General features: G+C 37.4%; 1 long non-coding RNA gene across 3 annotated transcripts in view; it reads left to right on the top strand.

The window, feature by feature from the left end:
• LOC122463634 overlaps positions 1-19057 on the top strand; it is a 56099-nt gene extending 37042 nt beyond the window's left edge. For 2 of the 3 annotated variants that reach the window (XR_006287181.1, XR_006287180.1), the window contains 2 exons: positions 1586-1719; positions 4652-5168. This is a non-coding gene — a long non-coding RNA (uncharacterized LOC122463634). Of the gene's footprint in view, positions 1-1585; positions 1720-4651; positions 5169-15619; positions 15737-18773 lie in introns of those variants that run through there. The other variant, XR_006287182.1, reaches the window with a different exon arrangement.
• Positions 19058-19497: the final 440 nt, after the last annotated feature.

The raw sequence follows: 19497 nt of genomic DNA, 5'->3' as shown, positions 1-19497 counted from the left end.
CCCAAGATCTGTGAGAGTGATGGGTCGTCCTTCAGGATAGGTTGTAGATCCTTGATGATAAGTTGGAGAGGTTTTAGTTGGGGGCTGAAGGTGATGGATAGTGGTGTTCTGTTATTTTCTTTGTTGGGCCTGTCCTGTAGTAGGTGACTTCTGGGTACTCTTCTGGCTCTGTCAATCTGTTTCTTCACTTCAGCAGGTGGGTATTGTAGTTGTAATAACACTTGATAGAAATCATGAAGGTGTTTGTCTCTGTCTGAGGGGTTGGAGCAAATGCGGTTGTATCAAAGGGCTTGGCTGTAGACAATGGATCGTGTGGTGTGGTCTGGATGAAAGCTGATGGCATGTAGGTAGGCATAGCGGTCAGTAGGTTTCCAGTATAGGGTGGTGTTTATGTGACCATCGCTTATGAGCACCTTAGTGTCCAGGAAGTTGATCTCCTGTGTGGACTGGTCCAGGCTGAGGTTGATGGTGGGATGGAAATTGTTGAAATCATGGTGGAATTCCTCAAGGGCTTTTTTTCCATGGGTCCAGATGATGAAGATGTCATCCATGTAGCGCAAGTAGAGTAGGGGCATTAGGGGACGAGAGCTGAGGAAGCCTTGTTCTAAGTCAGCCATAAAAATGTTGGCATACTGTGGGGCCATGCGGGTACCCATAGCAGTGCCACTGACTTGAAGGTACACATTGTCCCCAAATGTGAACTAGTTATGGGTGAGGACAAAGTCACAAAGTTCAGCCACCAGGTTTGCCATGACATTATCGGGGATACTGTTCCTGATGGCTTGTAGTCCATCTTTGTGTGGAATATTGGTGTAAAGGGCTTCTACATCTATAGTGGCTAGGATGGTGTTTCAGGAAGATGACCAATGGATTGTAGTTTCCTCAGGAAGTCAGTGGTGTCTCGAAGATAGCTGGGAGTGCTGGTTGTGTAGGGCCTGAGGAGGGAGTCTACATAGCCAGACAAATTCTGCTGTCAGGGTGCCAATGCCTGAGATGATGAGGCGTCCAGGATTTCCAGGTTTATGGATCTTGGGTAGCAGATAGAATGCCCCTGGTTCTAGGGGTGTGTCCGTGCTGATTTGTTCTTGTGCTTTTTCAGGGAGTTTCTTGAGCAGATGGTGTAGTTTATCATTTACCACTTTATCATTATCATTTATTTAATTCCAGTTGCACCCCAGTCAGGATTGGGGTGCCCTTGTGCTATACAATCACAGGCTCCTGCCTCAATCTAAAAAGTCATGTTACCTAAGAAGCTGGGAAGGGGGTTGGGGGGAGTAGGGATTGATACAATAAGATACATACACTTAATATTCTCCCACGTTTTTTTTCATTATTATAATTATATAAAGTAATAGACATCTGTCAAAGGAGATATTCTTTGTATTCTTGAAACATGGTCTTCATCCATGTTCTTCTTCATGAATTCATGATTTAAAACATTATTTCTCCTCTTTACTATGGTAAATGAAACTAGCATATCTAACAAAGCACACCTAATAAAATTTACTAGGGCCCCAGGTGCTGTGGCAGATTCTCATGCTATGTTGATCCTTCTGTTTCTGTGTCTCCTCCCCCTCCTCATAAGGGATGGCTTTAGAGTTTTGGGGCCTTCAGAGGTCTTGGATGCCACCCAAACTACATCACAATGTTGGCATCTTTGAAGCATAAAAGTACATCAGTGCAAGATAATGCTGTTCCAATGTTTTTTTCTTGCCTAAGGTAAGTTGATTCAGCCTTCCTCATTGTTCATGTCACTTCTGTTGTCTGTCTGTTTTTTCTGAAAACAATGCTTCCTTTTGATGACTTTCATAACCTGCTGTCTTTGGAGGAATAAATTGTCTCTTCCATCCCTTTTATCTTTGATCTGCTCTCTGCCTTTTCCTTGCTATACTCCCCAAGCAGTACTGTCTTTCACCCATTCCTTTCTAGCTTTAAATGCTAGTAATATTTCTAGCATCTCATGCTCAAAGCTCTGCAGCCTCTTATACTGGAAGTGCTACCAGTGATAGACATCAAAGGCTGGAAATAGTATCCAATGCTATTAGCTAATGCTATTAGCAATAGAAACGAGGGACCCTACCAACGTCTAATGCTTAAATCTAATAGTACTTGTAGCATCTCTAAATATGGAAGTGTATCTAACAATCTCCACTGTCATACAGCAGTGCATGTAGCAACACTATCCTGTCCTACAGAGTACCATGATGTCCTAATAAGTCAAATATTTTGTTTAGGGCTGTCAAGCGCTTAAAAAATTAATCGCGATTCATTGCATGATTACAAAAATTAATCATGATTAATCACACAGTTAATAATAGAATACCAATTATTTAAATATTTTGGATGTTTTCTACATTTTCAAATATATTGATTTCAATTACAACACAGAATACAAAGTGTACAGTGCTCACTTTATATTTATATCTGATTACAAATATTTTCACTAAAAAAAAAATAGTATTTTTCAGTTCACCTAATACAAGGACTGTAGTGAAATCTCTTTATCATGAAAGTTGAACTTACAAATGTAGAATTATGTAAAAAAAAAAAAATAACTGCATTCAAAAATTTAAAAAATGTAAAACTTTAAACTCCACTCAGTCCTATTTCTTGTTCAGTCAATCACTCAGACAAACAAGTTTGTTTACATTTGCAGGAGATAATGCTACCCGCTTCTTGTTCACAATATCACCTAAAAATGAGAACAGGCATTCACATGGCACTGTTGCAAGATATTTTCATGCCAGATGCGATAAAGAGTCGTATGTCCCTTCATGCTTCAACCACTATTGCAGAGGACATGCGTCCATGCTGATGACAGCTTCTGCTAGATAATAACCCAAAGCAGTGTGGACCGTCTCATGTTCATTTTCATCCTCTGAGTCAGATGCCACCAGCAGAAAGTTGATTTTCTTTTTTGGTGGTTCGGGTTCTGTAGTTTCTACATCAGAATGTTTCTCTTTTAAGACTTCTGAAAGCATGCTAAACACCTCATCTCTCTCAGATTTTGGAAAGTACTTCAGATTCTTAAACCTTGGGTCCGAGTACTATAGTTATCTTTAGAAATCTCACATTTGTACCTTCTTTGCATTTTGTCAAATCTGCAGCGAAAGTGTTCTTAAAATGAACAACGTGTGCTGAGTCATCATCCAAGACTGCTGTAACATGAAATATATGGCAGAATGCAGGTAAAAAAGAGCTGGAGACATACAATTCTCACCCAAGGAGTTCAGTCACAAATCTAATTAACACATAATTTTTTTTAAAGAGCCTCATCAGCATGGAAGCATATACTCTGAAATGGTGGCCAAAGCATGAAGTGTTTAGCATATCTGGCATATTAAATACCTTTCAATCCTGGCTACAAAAGTCCCATGCAAACACCTGTTCTCACTTTCTGGTGACATTGCAAATAAGAAGTGGGAGCATTATCTCCCATAAATGTAAAAAAAAAAAAAGTGTTTGTCTTAGCGATTGGCTGAATAAGAAGTAGGACTGAGTGGACGTGTAGGGTCTAAAGTTTTGCATTGTTTTGTTTTTGAGTGCAGTTATGTAACAAAAAAGTGACAATTGTAAGTTTCACTTTCATGATAAACAGACTGAGCTACAGTCCTTGTATGAGGTGAATTGAAAAATACAATTTCTTTTGTTTATCATTTTTACAGTGCAAATATTTGTAAATATTTGTAATAAAACCCAACAATATAAAGTGAGCCATGCACGCTTTGTATTCTGTGTTGTAATAGAAATCAATATATTTGAAAATGTAGAAAAACATCCAAAAATCTTTAATAAATTTCAATTGGTATTCTGTTGTTTAACAGTGTGATTAAAACTGTGATTAATTGCGATTTTTTTTTGAGTTAATCACGTGAGTTAACTGTGATTAATTGACAGCCCTAATTTTATATCTTCATAGTGGGAAATATCAGAATGTAATTCAGCTTTATCACAATGATTTGATCATTTTCATATTGATTACTGAGAAAGGCAAACTGAATAAATCAAATAAAAATAAAATATACCAATGTTCAAACTAAGAGTCTTTGTTTTTCTTTCCCTTTATTATTCTCCTTTTGTTTCCATTTTCCCCCCTTATTTCCATTCTATTTTCCTACTTTATGTCTATTGTTTTTTTCTCTCTAATTTCTATGTCCTTTTCCTTTGTGTTCCTCCTCATTCTCTCCCTCATCTCATTGCCTTCTAACAAATATTGTCCCCACATCCTCAGATTACCTCTATTCCTTTAGACTCATCACTATCTCCATGTATTTCTGTTCTGATCCACCCATAAAATTTGTTTCCCTCCTCTTACTCTCCCTATCTCTTTCCCCTACCATTCCTTCTTCCCCTAGGTCTCTCTAGATTCATGTCATTTGTTGTTGTTGTTTTCTTCTACCGCCTTATGGACAGAATATAGGGGAATACACTTTTTTTTCAGGGTTGGTTCTCTTGCCCACTTCTCTAGCTATGTGCTCCTGAGGATGGACTCCCTGCATGTGTGCAGGGGAAGGGGAAAGAGGGGTTGGATGGGAGTGCTGTGATTCAGGACCTGGAAACTTCAAAGGAATGCTGACATATATGGGCTTTTGCAAGCAGGGCTGAGTGTCAATGGGGATTTAGTACATTTTTCATTTTATTCTCTCTTCAGAAGGGGTAAGGAGACCATGAAGGGGTCGTGGTGGAACAGGAATTCCTGGCAGAGCAACAGAGGCAACATGGAGCTTGTCCTACCAGAAGAGGCTTTTTTTGTCAGGAGGTGCTGTGAGCTATGATGTAAGTGAGTCATCATAAACTAAAGGTTTTCTGAGGACTTTTCAAGTCCTTAAAACCAGCCCTGTTCTTCCAATTAGTAATTGGAGTGAGTTTATCATAGTGAATGAAATAATGAATATGTGGCCTTCATGAAAAGTGATGTCAAAGAGTACTACTCCCATGTATATGAGTTCCATAAAATAAGCAAATTAACATGTCTGAGATTAATGAAACAAGAGGCAGATTATTTATTTTTTATGGACTTTGTTTAACAATTTATATCAATCAGTTATTCGAGATCAGCTATTTATAAGAGTTCAGTTAATAGCCATGTTGTTCTGTCTTGTAATTAGAGCTATTCTGTTCCTGAGACAAAACCTGCATCAATTGTTTTTCAAAGTAAAATCCAATAAACTGTGTGTGTGTGTGTGTGTGTGTGTGTGTTTGTACAATAAAGCTCAACAAAGCGGGTTACCCACAGTTTGAACTCTGATGAACAAGTCCCTGCAGGCTCTCATAAAACATGTAGACATATTGCTCAGTTCACTTTTCATAATAATTAAATGCAACTTTTTACATAGTGTTTGCTTTAAACTATATTCCAACACTCTCTCTAGGGGGTCAAAATATTACAGCCTATGAGAACACTAGCACTGTCTATTAAGGAACAATCCCTTCCCCCTCCCCCACCAAATTTGGTGGAGGTTGGTTAAATGATATTGTGATCTCAATTATCCCTGTTTTCTAAAAGAAAAACTTGACATGCTAAGATTTTGCACAATCAAAACCACTCCCATACCTTTTAATGTGATATGAATCCAAACCAGAACCATTTAGCTTATGCCCCTGAACTCTGGGTGTATTTACAACTGGGATCCAAAATACCCATTTTTTAACCCCACAAAACAGAAACTTGCCCAACAGGGTTTCCCACATGCTTTTATTAGATGTGGAATAAAAAAAAAAGGGTGGGGGACATTAGAGAATAAAACTTACTATACATTTTCCTCCCATATATTCTCATGACTCTCTAGGACTGCTTCCCTCCTACACCTGATTCTCTCTTTGATTCTTTCCTTTTCTGAATGTAGCATGGCCACTTTAATTCTCCTTTAATCCATAAAGTCAAAACAAAAGTTATTGCAAACTAATGTTTGGGCTATGGCAATAACATAGTGTCCAGTGTACTAAAGTTAACTATGAACATAAATCTAAAATTTATATGAGGTCAGTTCTAGATATAACATTAAAAAGAGAAATGTTCCAAACATCTTGTTGCAATTATTTTACACATGCCAGTGAATATCACAGGGACATTATATGGGCAGAGAACAATATCTGCAATAAGTTTAAACATCTAAAACTCCCTGCTATTCTTACCTTCTGTAGGAAAATTTAAATGCAAATTGCATAACAATATAATAAGTGAGTGGACACCTGTTTAATTTCCCCTGGACTGGCTTAATTTGCAATACTTGTGTTTAACCCTATTCTTTGCTGTGCAACTGAACATCCAACAGTGACATACTCACCATCAGCCAGATATATGTTCTCCCATTAAATTTTTTTTTACAGAAGTAATTTCTCAGAGACGAAGCTATTGTGTTGCCTTCACTTACACTGAATAGTACCTTAATCTAGAAGCAGCCCATTGAAATCAATGGAACTGCTCTTGGATTAAGGTACTAATCAATATCAGCAATGACAGCTAAATCTGCTTCAAAATATCATGCGGGTTCTTGGTTGATGTATTTTTAAAAATCTCTTCCTATTTTTAATGGTAGAATTTGTTTAACTTATTACAATAAACATAGCAAAATACCCAATGGTATTATTTGTAAATTCTGAAGGATTTAGAGTCATTGCATGTGTGTGTGTTTCCTGTGACAGTCTCCAAAATGTTTGACACTCAGGACAATTTTTTACTAGTATACAATCTAGAAGTTTTGTCCAGCATAAAGTGAACTATGCAACTGCCATGTGCTATAGAGATAAAATACCAATATTGTTAAAGATCTTCCTCCTGTTTCTCAACATAGACCAAAGGAATTCATTTCTACTGACACAGGAAACAAGTACAGAATAAAAGCACTGGGTTTCCAGCTACAGCCCTGGATCATTTTCTGTGGCTAACTACAATATACGGTTTACTCTTTTTAAGACAGTGCAACTCCCATTTTAGGCACCTCAGTGAACTTGCCGTATTTTCAAAAGTGTGGCATACCCAACAGCTCCCATTGAGCTGGGAGCTCTTGTGAAAATCTGACCATCAATGATTTAGGCCCCAGTCCAGGAAACTTCTCCATGTGCATTCAAAGCTGCTTGCGGGATTGGGCTCTTATTCTATATTTCATAGATGGGGTCTGGTTATGGGGTAGTTTTCAGGGTGTCTACAATTACCCTTGTTAACCTTTCATGTTAGTTTCTACAAGCATAGTTTTTCAGTTGTTTTTTTTACCTTTTGGCACTTAGTAGTCTAAGGTTGCTCCTGATCCCCATGCTGCCTGCCTGCGCCACTGTGCTCCACAGTATGAAATTGTCAAGGAGTGATGCAAGCCTGACAGTAACAGCAAGTAAACAGCGCAGCACAAACATTGTTAAGAATCTTTCTTCTGTTTTCAAAGAATATATTTTCTGAAAAGTCTGCTTAATTTTGAAAACTTCTAGAGAGTTAAGTATTAGTTGAATGAGCAGCCTGAGTCCCATAAACAGACACAGGCTTTTAGAGTTTAAGCTTGCTTCTGTTGAAATTAATGGGAATTTTGTGACTGATTTCAGTGGGGACTGGGTTGGTCCCTTATTTAGGAATTTGTTTGTGATGAATTCTCATATGCAACATATGAATCCATCACAGAACTGGCACAGATCTTCTACTAGAGTTAAATGGTATTTCCAATCACAAAACCTGTCAGACCTCTCCAAAGAATTCAATAATACCCTAAAGGATACTGGCTTGGAGATTAATGTAGTTGAAGTGAGACACTGTGACAATTTGAGAAATCTGTCTGAAAAACTTATGAATTCTGATTGATAGCATGAAGTTGTTATGAAATTTCTGTATCTTGGAATGCCCCTATGTCTCTATTTGTCCACTATTGCTGGTAAGGCTGTAGCACATACATACCAGACTAGGGACAATGGCTGTTCTTAGATTGGTCAACAGATATGCTAAGGAGCTTGGTAAGAGCTTGTCTATAAGGGGACTGGGTTTTAGAGAGTAGTAATTCCCCTAGCAGGACAAAGACAGCGGTGACATAACAGGAGATGTGAAGTAGGGAATTCTTGGTGCCAACTGCTAGAAGGCACATGGGGTGCATAGGATTTTACAGGAATCCCTAGGGTCAGATATATGCACAATAATTCACCAAATGGTGGTATGTGAAGTCTCTGCAGAGAATGCAGAGCCCACTGGTCATCATAATCATTGCAAAATGCATGTGTATATATAATATTTAAGGAACTATGTATCTATACTAAAATTATGTTCTTAAGGTCTTAGAGTTAAGGCCTATCACCAGAGCTACTGCAGCTGCTCTGCTGTTTGTACTCACGCTAGCTTGATGAGATCTAGCACTAATGTATACACAAGCAAGGGAATTACAACCCCAGCTCATAGTGTAGATGTATCTTAGTTAGATATGCCGTGCCTCTGCACACATTCAGAGGACAGGGAGGGGCAATTCAGCTAGAAGTTCCCAGAAATGTCCAGAAATAGCATGTCGCAGTTAACCTGACATGCTTAGTATGGTCATGTTCTGAAGAGGTATATATGATGTTTTCATTGGGGCAACCCACCAGGCAGGCCATACCATAGTTGCCCTCCGAGAGCTGAGCCAGTCAAACAAGTGAGGCAGGAAAAGGTAATAAATACGGGAGTTAAAGACGGCCCTGCGGACTCAGCAGCTGACTGATACAGGACCATGATACATGTCTGCAGTGAGAGGTAGATCCCAACCCCTGTACCAATTTGGATACAGGTGAATACTATTCCAGCTTTACTTAGGAGGGAAGCCCTCCATTAGGATATTGTATGGTGGTGTGTTCTATGGACCTAGAAGGATTGCTGGGAGGGAAGCATTGTCCCTCTTAGAGACTTCAGAGTCTATGGAACTTACATTTAGCTGTCACCTAACTCCTCTAAATGGGGATCCTGTATCATTTAAAGAGAGCAAATGTGGCAGCCATTTTGGAGGTGAGGGTTTGTGAATTTTTCCCTCTCTTAGTTGGGCTTATGGGAAGAAGATGGTGGCCTACAGTGTGAAAGCCTTATAGAGATCCAAGAAATGGATATTTTATATGCTGATGCCAATATCTGTAACACTTTGAAAACAGGCTACAGACTTCTGTCTCACCAGCTACTGAGAGGAACAGCTGGAAAGCTACTAGCTGTACAGACCCCCAGACTGTTTTGTTTGCTGACAGGGCTCAAAAGTGTTTGAAAGGACTGAGATGCTGCCATTTTTCAAGTTCTGAAGAGTCCAATGACACACATGGCATACTAAGGTCATACAATAAAGACTGAGAAATCACCTCTGAGAGAAGATTGGAGGGCAATATGGTTTGATGTGTGCTACAGTATAGAAAATGTTATGTTGAAAGCTTGCATTTGAATATTTGTAACAGAAGCTGAAAGTTTGTATAAGGAGTACAAGTAGCTTTAATATCTAATAATGTTTGTTTGAAAGTTGTTCACTGTATTTGTAATATTATTTACAATGCTTTGTACTATTTGCAATGTGTTTTGTGTGCATCAGATGTTTGTCTTACTTAGAAAATGCATGGTACACTCTCTTTGAGAATTGATGGGAAATTATTAACATCCATTTACCAGGGTTTTATGTACTATAGCCCAGAGGTTTAACTCTGTGTAATGCTTTCTGAAAAGACTGAACTCTGAGCTGTGCTTTTGCAAAGAGTTAAGATGATGTGCAGGAAGAAGGGGAGAGTAATAATTATACAGAATATTGCATGAGTATTCCCAGTCCCCGTTCCAATCACGTGCACAGGCATGTAAGAGGAAAGGTAACTTACTAGAGAGAAAACTATTATTTTGCTAGGTACAGAGGATTTTTATTTCAACTAAGTTAGATATGTACACAGTTTCTAAGCCCTATAGGTGGAGAAGGGGAGTTCATAAAGCAAATACAAAGATTATCATACTGCTCAAGACTCCTGTTCTCTGTTACCAAGGTAGCATAAAAATATAAGAATGGCCATACTGGGTCAGACCAGTGGTCCATCTAACCCAGTATTCTGTCTTCTAGCTGTGGCCAGAGCCACGCGCTTCAGGGGGAATGAACAGAACAGGTTAATTATGAAGCGATCCATCCTCTGTTGTCCAGTCTTAGCTTCTATCAGTCAGAGGCTGAAGGACAACAAGAATATGGGGCTGCATCCCTGTCCATTTTGGGCAATAGCCATTGATGGACCTATCCTCAATGATCTTTATCTAATTCTTTTTTGAATGCAGTTATATTTTTGGACTTCACAAATCCCCTGACAATGTGGTTCACAGGTTGACTGTATGGTATGTGAAGTAGTATTTCCCTATGTATGTTTTGAACCTGCTGCTGATTAATTTCATTGGGAGTCGTCTTGTTCATGTGTTATATGAAGGGGTAAATAACATTTCCTTATTCACTTTCTTCACAATACTCATGATTTTATTTACCTCTATCATATCCCTCCTTAGTTATCTCTTTTCTAAAATGAACTACTGCACATTGAGCAGATGTTTTCAGAGAACTATGCACAATGACTTCAAGATCTCTTTCTTGAGTGGTAACAGCAAATTTAGACCCCCACCAATTTGCATGTATAGTTGGGATTCCATTTTCCAGTGTACATAACTTTGCATTTTGTCAACACTGAATTTCATCTTCCATTTTGTTGCCTCATCACCCAGTTTAATGAGATCCCTTTGTAACTCTTTGCAGTCAGCTTTGGATTTAACTATGTTGAGTAATTTAGTATTATCTACCGACTTTTCTACTTCTGTATTTGCAACTTTTTCCAGATCATTTATGAATATGTTGAACAGTACAATTCAAGGTACAGATCGTAGGGGGACCCCACTATTTACCTCTCTCCACTGTGAAAACTGTTGATTTATTCCTACTCTGTTTTCTATCTTGTAACCAATTACTGATCCAGGAGAATATCTTCCCTCTTATCTCAAGATTGCTTACTTTGCTTAAGAGCTTTTGGCGAGGGACCTTGTCAAAGGCTTTCTGAAAGTCCAAATACACTATGTGCTGGATCGCCTTGTCCGCATGCTTGTTGACACCCTCAAAGAATTCTAATAGATTAGTGAGACGTGATTTACCTTTACCCTTTACAAAAGCCATGTTGACTCTTCTCCAACGTAGCTTCTCATGTCAATCCCTCTTTTGGCAAAACAAGCTTTATTCCTCACTTATCACAGGCCAAGGCTGATGCAGGTCCTACTCTCCTCACTGGGTTTGTTGGGGACCTCACTGTCATGGTCCACATTCCAGCCATGTCAGCGGCCCCTTTATATCTGCAATAAAACAGCCATGGTACTGAATCTCAGAGCCCAAGATAATTTACACTGCAATTATTAGCTCTGCACCCTGAGCCACAGTTGACATTTCAGCTTGGGCTCTCAGACTTCATGTCCTCGTCCCCCCCACAACTGTGCTTTCAGAGACTGGGCTTCAGCCCAAGTCCAAACATCAACACTGAAATTTTTAGCCCCATAACCAAAGCCTGGCTTACCCAAGTCAGCTGACCTGAACTCTGAGACTATGGCATGGGTCTTTTATTGCAGTGTAGATGTATGTCCTGTGTTGAGCTATTCCTCCAGGGGAAGCAATAATGGCAGACCACCCTCCCAAAGACAATCTTTGGGGCCATGCCCAGTTTTCCAGTGAAAAGCCTTTCCTGACCTAACTTTTCTTAGTCAAATTCAAAGGGCCTTATATATAATTGTTTTGTATATTTATACTGCCAATCTCTTGCTTGTCAGCCTTACGCTTCTTTCTATGCGGGGGTGGTGGTCCTATGCCTCTCCCTCTCCCACCAGAGTACAGGGGTCAGGCTCCCTTTTAACTCCTGCTCCTGGTGTGTCTGTCTCTCCTTTGTGGAGCCCAACAGACTGAATGCAGGTGTTGATCTGCTCCTGCCCTTCCAATCCTGGCTCACTGGCTCATGTTCCTGGTCTTCTGACCTGCTCCTATTGCTTCAGGCTTCTGGTCTTCAGCTATGGTTTAGGGGAGAACTACTGATTCACTGGCTGGGATCCAGAATCTGTTTCAGGACTCATTGCCAAAATAGTCTCAGCTAGTGGGTGGTGGTCAGAAGAAAACTGATTCATTAAGCAATTTGAGTTCTGCACATCCTCCTTTCTCTGTTACGTTCTGACTATACCTATGCAGACATGATACATCTTTTGTCTGGCTAATGGGACTTATGCCGAAGACAATCCCATTATCTGAATGTCACTGGTCTCAATTTTTTAGGATTATAACTTGAATCCAGGTTTCTTTTTCATCCCTTTAGTCACAAACTAGTACTAGGTCTCTAATTTCTATATACATTGCTGTCTTCTCAAGACACTTACAATTTCAAAATAGTTACCTACCTCAATTGTTAGAGCTTCCAGACTGGAACGTAAATGCCTTCTCACTAGCAGTGCAGCTGCAAGCATTCATTTTATAGAACTGTGTGATGATGTTTGATAAGATAGCAAGAAAAAACCTATTTTCTGATTTAAAGATGTTTTATCTCCTTTGGCAATTTTCATACCACTTTTCAAAGTGTTACACAGAGTTCCACTTCCTCATTGGAAACTAGATGGTAGGGGGCAGATAAAACACGTTGAATACTATTAACCTGCAAAAATTTACTGTTCTGAGATACAAATTCAAGATACTGATACTTTGCACATGCTGTACACAGTGCTTTTCAGCCATAGAACTGAAAAGCGCTTCATAAACATTCATAAACTGAATATCAAAATCTTTGTCTGAGTGGTTAAGTATGATCATTTCTATTTTACAGATCAGGAAACTTAAGGCTGGGATTTTGGGTAAGTGATTTACCCAAAGTCCTACAGAAAATCCATGGAAAAATCAGGATTAGAAGTCAATTCTTCCGCTATTCAGTTCATTGCTTTGGACAAAAGATCATCAGTCCCAACAGTAGTCTGTGTTAGGGACCAAATCCTGTAAGCCTCACTCATGTAGCTAATTATATTAACTGCAGTGGACTTATCAGAGATATGAAGCTATGCTAAGGTCAATTTATGCTGCATTGACATCATAAAGAGGCCATTAGGTGGATGGAAATGGCCCTCAGTGTAGGTAGCTTTCCTGGAGGGCACAGAGCATACCTTTAGGCTCTATGCCAGCCCTGCCTCCCCACCCATTAGTGTAGGGAACAAATAAGGTACATGTGCAGGGGGTGGACAGAGGGGGCCATAGAAAGTAAAATGTAAACTAAAGAAGCCCTAGATTCAAATTTGTAAAGGTATGTAGGCATTGCCGAGCTCATTATTGCAACAACTGACTGATTTAGGAGCCTAAATCTCATTTTCATAAGATATTTAGACACTTAGGCGCCTGAATCCCATTGACAGTCACTCAAGAGCCTAAGTCCCTTTTGAAAATGAAATTTAGACTCCTAAATCAGTGAGGTGTTGCAAAGTTGAGTGCTGCAATGCCTAAATATCTTTAAAAATCTGGACTCTAAATCCTTAACACCAGAGTCAGGAAGGCTCCTGCTTGAATCGAGCCCATAATGTACCAAGATATCAATGGGTACTAATATTGGTTTAATATTTTGTCAACCATTTCCCAGGTTGGTAGTAGGTGAAATTTTACAGAATTTACAGGGATCAAGATATTTAACAGAGTTCATTTTTTAAAATAAGAAATAAAAAAAATACTTTCACTTTTTAATTTTGATCCCATACTCAGGAAAACATTTGAAGACAGGTTCCTGGGTTTTGTTTGCTTGTTTTTTGTGTTTTTAATGCTATTTATATGTTTTCTAGTCATTATTAAATCATCCAGGTAGCATAACACTGGAAGAACTTATCTAATCGTATCCACTGTTGACTGGAAAACAACCAGTGATGAAACTACACCATATGCTAATTTCTTATAGCAATATAAACTTAAATGTGTGTTTATAGTGACCATTTCTAGATTTTTCAGCTAGATGTGCTGGCTGAATCATAAAAATGATTTATGAATATTTTCAGAACTAAAGGGGCTGATTTCAGATAGCACTAGAGGACTATTATTCAGTGTTTGAAGATCTGACCCCTAGATGCTACCTCTGTAATTATTTTTAATAAACCATTTACTGTACACTTATTTTTGTGATATTTCTTTCTGCATATTCATCTCACATAGCCATCCTACTGGTATTTGTGGAAATTTGTATTTTTAGAATAGTATAGATCAGTCAAGTGGTTTTGTTTATTAGAGTGAAATAACTCTAATCGTTTCAATCATATTGTATGAACTGGGGTGCTCATATACTAAATTAATTTGCCTTTTTCTCTGCAGTCTTCTGACTGACAGATATATCTGACAACACCCTTTTTTCATTGGAAGATCTTATTGTAATAGATTCTTTTGTGTTTGGTATTAATTTAAGCCTCAGAGATTTGTCCTTTAAAAATCCATTTAGAAACTCAATATAGTGAAGAATGTGATGGTCCATGAGCACCTTGACTAGTAGTGCATTATCTGCACTGAATGACTGGCTCCAGCTGAAGCTTACATTTTTGGTTTACCTGAAAAGCAGAAGTCTAAAACATTGGCACAACATATTATTTGTTTGAAAAAACTGTTCTTGTTTGTTTTGCAAAACTGAAAAGGATTTTTTTTCAAAATTTTCCATTATTTGAATTTTTCAACAGGGACTTTAATGAAAAAGAACCATTTTTATTTGTTTGATTTTCAATTTTTATCCACACCTTCACATTCAGTCTTCAGCCACCATTGTACCTCTCTTCAATTTATTTGTGTGTTGCATCTTCAGACCTTTGTTCTTTCTTTCCTACTTTTTTCCTTTTGTCTGTGCTCTTTCATTGTTCTTTTCTTCTTTCTTTGAATTAATTTATTTTGGGGGTATGTTCCATCATCAAATGTGGCATTTGTTGCCATTTCCATAGTGTTTTACTTTCTTTTTATTACCTGTCATTGTTTCTTTTCTTTTTTTTTTTTTTTACCATTTGAAAGTACATTTTTGTGTCAAGTGCGCTTTAACAAATGTGCAAACTTTTATATTGGAATATTTTGGGATGTTAACATTTTAACTAGGGCTGTCGATTAATCACAGTTAATTTATGCCATTAACTCAAAAATGAATCATGATTTTAAAAAATTGTGATATTTGCAGTTTTAATCGTGCTGTTAAACAATTGAAATGTATTAAATATTTTGAATGTTTTTCTACATTTTATCAATTGTTTTATCAATTACTGGACTTAGAGCTGTAAGAATGTATTCAAAATTAATTATTGAACAAATGATTATTTGTTTTGAGTATTTACTATTTGTAATTTATTATTCATGCTACATGATCGATCTCTTTATGTACATGTTGCTGGTTATACTCTCTGACTGGCTTACTCCCACAATGGCAAAAAATTTTTGAGATGGGCGCACAAACTTTTGTGAATTATTCCCCACATATTGGAAGGAGTATTGGCACACAAATGCTTATTCAGAAGATCATTTGTGATGCTTGCCCTTTCTATAAATGTTCTTGTGAGGAAAATTTCAGTTAAATGCATGTTCATGTAAAGCTAATTAAAATATTTACAAAAAACTCTTAAAGAGAATTCACGGGTTTTACTTGAACAAACATTTGTGAACGCTTTTTGCAGTGTTTACTCAGCTATAAACTGGAGACACAAACTTCCAAAGATTTGATTTTAAGATACTCAGAAAACCTTGCCTTGACTTCCCTTTGGCACTGAACATAAAATGTGAAAATCTGAGAGGTAAGTACTGTACAGTTTGTGTTCTGTTATTTCTGTTTGAGGCTTTTTAAATGTTTATTCTTGTCATTCAAAAAGTATGTTTATTGTTTTACCAGAGGGAATTCATGCTCTATTTATTTAGACCAGCCATTGATTTTTTTTTGTATTAGAGAGATACTTGGGAAATAAAGTGCCTGTTATCTGCTTTAGTAACAGTTACTAAATATCATTCCTACTTATAATCATAGAAATTAGGGCTAGAAGTGACCTTGATAGGTCATCTTGTCCATTCCCCTGTGCTCAGGCAAGAATAATATATACCCTAATAGGTGTTTGTATAACCTGTTTTCAATACCCTCCAGTAACAGGGATTCCACAGCCTCCCTAGGTAACCTGTTCCAGTGCTTAACTTATCTTTATAGTTACAGAGTTTTTCCTAATATCAACTTTAAATCTCCCACTCTGCAAGTTAAGTCAATGACTTTTCCTCCTATCCTTGGTGGATAAGGTGAGCAATTAATCACTATCCTCTTTACAACAGCATTTTCCATATTTGAAGACTGTTGTTATATCTCTCAACCTTCTCTTCTCTACACTACACATGCCCACTTTTTTCAATCTTTCCTCATTGTTTTCCAAACCTTTCATAATTTTTGTTGCTCTCCTCCGTACTCTCTCCAATTTGTCCAATTTCTTAAAGTGTGGCAGCCAAAACTGGACATAGTACTCCAGCAAAGGTTTCATCTGTGCTAAGTAGCGTGGAACAATTACCTCTCATGTCCCACTACTGTTAATTTATCCCAGACTGACACTTGCCTTTTTTGCAGCAGCATCACACTGTTAACTCACCTTCAATTTGTGATCCATTATAATCCCCAGATCCTTTTCTGTGGTACCATTGTCTACCTAGTTATTCCCCAACTTACATTTGAGTTTTTTCTTCCTAAGTGTTACACTTTGTACTTGTCTTTATTAAATGTCCACTTGTTGATTTCAGTCCAATTAATCAATTTGAGATAATTTTGAATTTGAATCCTGTTTTCCAAAGAGGTTTCAACCCATCCCTACTGAATGTCATCTGCAAATTTTATAAGTTTTCAAAATTATGGCATGACCAATGATTTCCCTTTTTTGAGCTAGTGTGATTTCCTAGTGTTTAAATATGGAAATAATAATTTCTGAGTCTTAGGCAGCAGCAGGCTCCACTCCTTTATCCAACTTATTAGTAAAAATGTAATAATAGCAGACTCAAGACGGACCCCGTGGGACCCCACTTGATATGTTCTCCCAGTTTGACAGTGAACCATTAATTACTACTCTTTGAGTACATTTTTCCAACCAGTTGTGCATCCACCTCAGAGTAATTTAATGTAGACCACATTTCCCTACTTTGCTTCTGAGAATGTCATGTGGGACAAAAGATTTACTAAAATCAAGCTATATCACATCTACTGCTTTCTCCTATCCACTAGGCCAGTAACACTGACAAAGAAGGAAATTAGAATACTTCTCAGACTTAGCTCAACCTTCTAAATACTAAGGCATCAGTCCTGCAATCGATAATGTCTGGGTGGATTGCATGCCATTGCAGAACTCCATTGACTTTAAGGGGATGTGCAAGTGCAGCATGCTATAGATGTACATTTAATTGCAGGATTGGGGCCTTCCTTTCCTTCCTCTGAGCCATTTGCAGCTGCCTCTGACTTTTAGTAGTATGGAGATGTAGCTCATACAGTTTATGGTCCTCGCTTGGCTGCTTCAATCAAGATGGAATATGGTATGCTGAGATCTGATTTTGTTTCAGAGCCACATATCTGTACTAAAGAAGAGAGGAGCTGTGCATTTATTGCCGAACTCTGTGGCCTTCATTTGGGAATCCCTGATTTACTTTGTTGACTTGAATTTAAATCCCCCAACGTTCTTAAGCAAGCAGCTTGGAGATGGTTTTGTTCTTAACTGAAGAGAGCAAACATTTGCTGGAGACAGGAAAGAAGAGGACAAAAGTCCAGCTTCTACCTTCTCCTGACTTACGCTGAAATGTTGAGACCTCCAGCGTTAGGCTGGATTTACAACAGTTGTGTATTTTCTGTTTCAGTTATACTTTCATTTCTGCGTTGTTCAACTCAGGCTCCTTAATCACTTAATACTGTACTAGGAAATGACTCATATGTTACCTTTCTGACTTGAGTTACTCTTTCTAAAAATATTCACTGGAACATAGCCCCTCATTTATTTTACTTTATAATTTGCTGAGTTGTGCTTCTTTAAATTAATAAGATACAAATAAAGTGATAAAGGTATGGAGTTTTAAGGTTTTTCTACATTTTATGATTGAATAAATAATGCATGTTGACTATAACAATTTCTCGCATGTGTGTATGTATATCTAATATATATATATATATATATATATATATATATCTTGGTACTAGAAAAAGTCTTTTGCAGTCACTGAATGGACATGTATTCATAAAATAAATATTAAATCCTGTCACTTTACATATCTGCAAGGCAACAATTCTTACCTGGCTTAGAATTTGTGTACGGAAGTTGCATGTCACTGCATATATAACTACTTGAGAATGTCATTATTTATTTATTTTTTGGAAAATTGAAGATGAAAAAAGTAAAGCCTGCTGCTGCCTAAGACTTGGAAATTATTATTTCCATATTTAAACACTAGGAAATCACACTAGCTCAAAAAGGGAAAATCATTGATCATGCCATAATTTCGAAAACATAACTAATAATTAAGTCTAGTTACCTGACTAGAAAGAGATTTTTTTAAAGCATTCCCCCCCCCCCCCCCCAGGGTTGTATCACTTAGAATTGGAAGTGAGAAGAAATGTTTCAGTTTCTTGCCCATTTACAGTAATTAGAAAAGGGAAGAATGTTATGAAAAAGAATGATACAGTTTTGGGAGGAAAGTAATTAAGCTAGAAATCAGGTAATTTCAGAAAGGTCTGTCAGGATATGCAATAAACATCTATACACATTAACCAGATTGTTAGTTAAATTGATTTCACAACTTCAGCAGTACTTGTCTCTATTTTTACAGTATTTTAATTCAGTAGGGATATTTGCAGTGTGCACCTCAACAGAACAGATTGTACCACCTTTGAAATACTGGAATAAGGAAAAAAGAAGAATAAAGGATGCTAAAATGATTGAATACCAAAGTGATATAAGATCTAATCTTCTGTAAAAGCAAAAGAAAAAACATGAGATTCTTCACATAAAAAATAAACTGCTGTTATAAGAGTCTCGTCTGTAATCCAGGCTTTGCTACCAAACTATGTACATAAAAAAATAAATTTAATAGAGACTAGGTAAGTAGATAAATTAATTCAGTTATAAAATCTCTGTTGAAGATTGGACAGAACTGGTGGAAAATGTATAAATAGTAATGTGATTTTTGACTGATTATTTGTCATGATGTCATGGCATTTGACTTTCTTGTGAATTTTTGGGGGACTGTTTGTGTTTTTCATGGAAGCACATGACAACCTCAAAAAGTTATGTTTATTTATTTATTTAAATAAAATGTTATACTTGAACATTTTTGACCAGGATTATTAAAAAGAAAAAGAAAAACTTCCTGGAATAGAACCATATTTGTCACGCTGATTATGAGATCTTAAACTCAGCTAATTGTAAACTAATCATTTCTTGTTATCTTAAATGTAAATTGGTTCAATCAGAATAGATTAACTGGATAAGAATTAAGTAGCTAGGCTAGCTAAAATATGTGTGCCAGCATAGTTGGGGGTAAAGCTGAGTGA

Source organism: Chelonia mydas, chromosome 1, assembly GCF_015237465.2.
Source record: "Chelonia mydas isolate rCheMyd1 chromosome 1, rCheMyd1.pri.v2, whole genome shotgun sequence".
Classification (NCBI taxonomy): Eukaryota; Metazoa; Chordata; order Testudines; family Cheloniidae; genus Chelonia; species Chelonia mydas.
The sequence above is the reverse complement of the archived record's forward strand: the minus strand, read 5'-3'. Positions and strand labels throughout refer to the sequence as shown.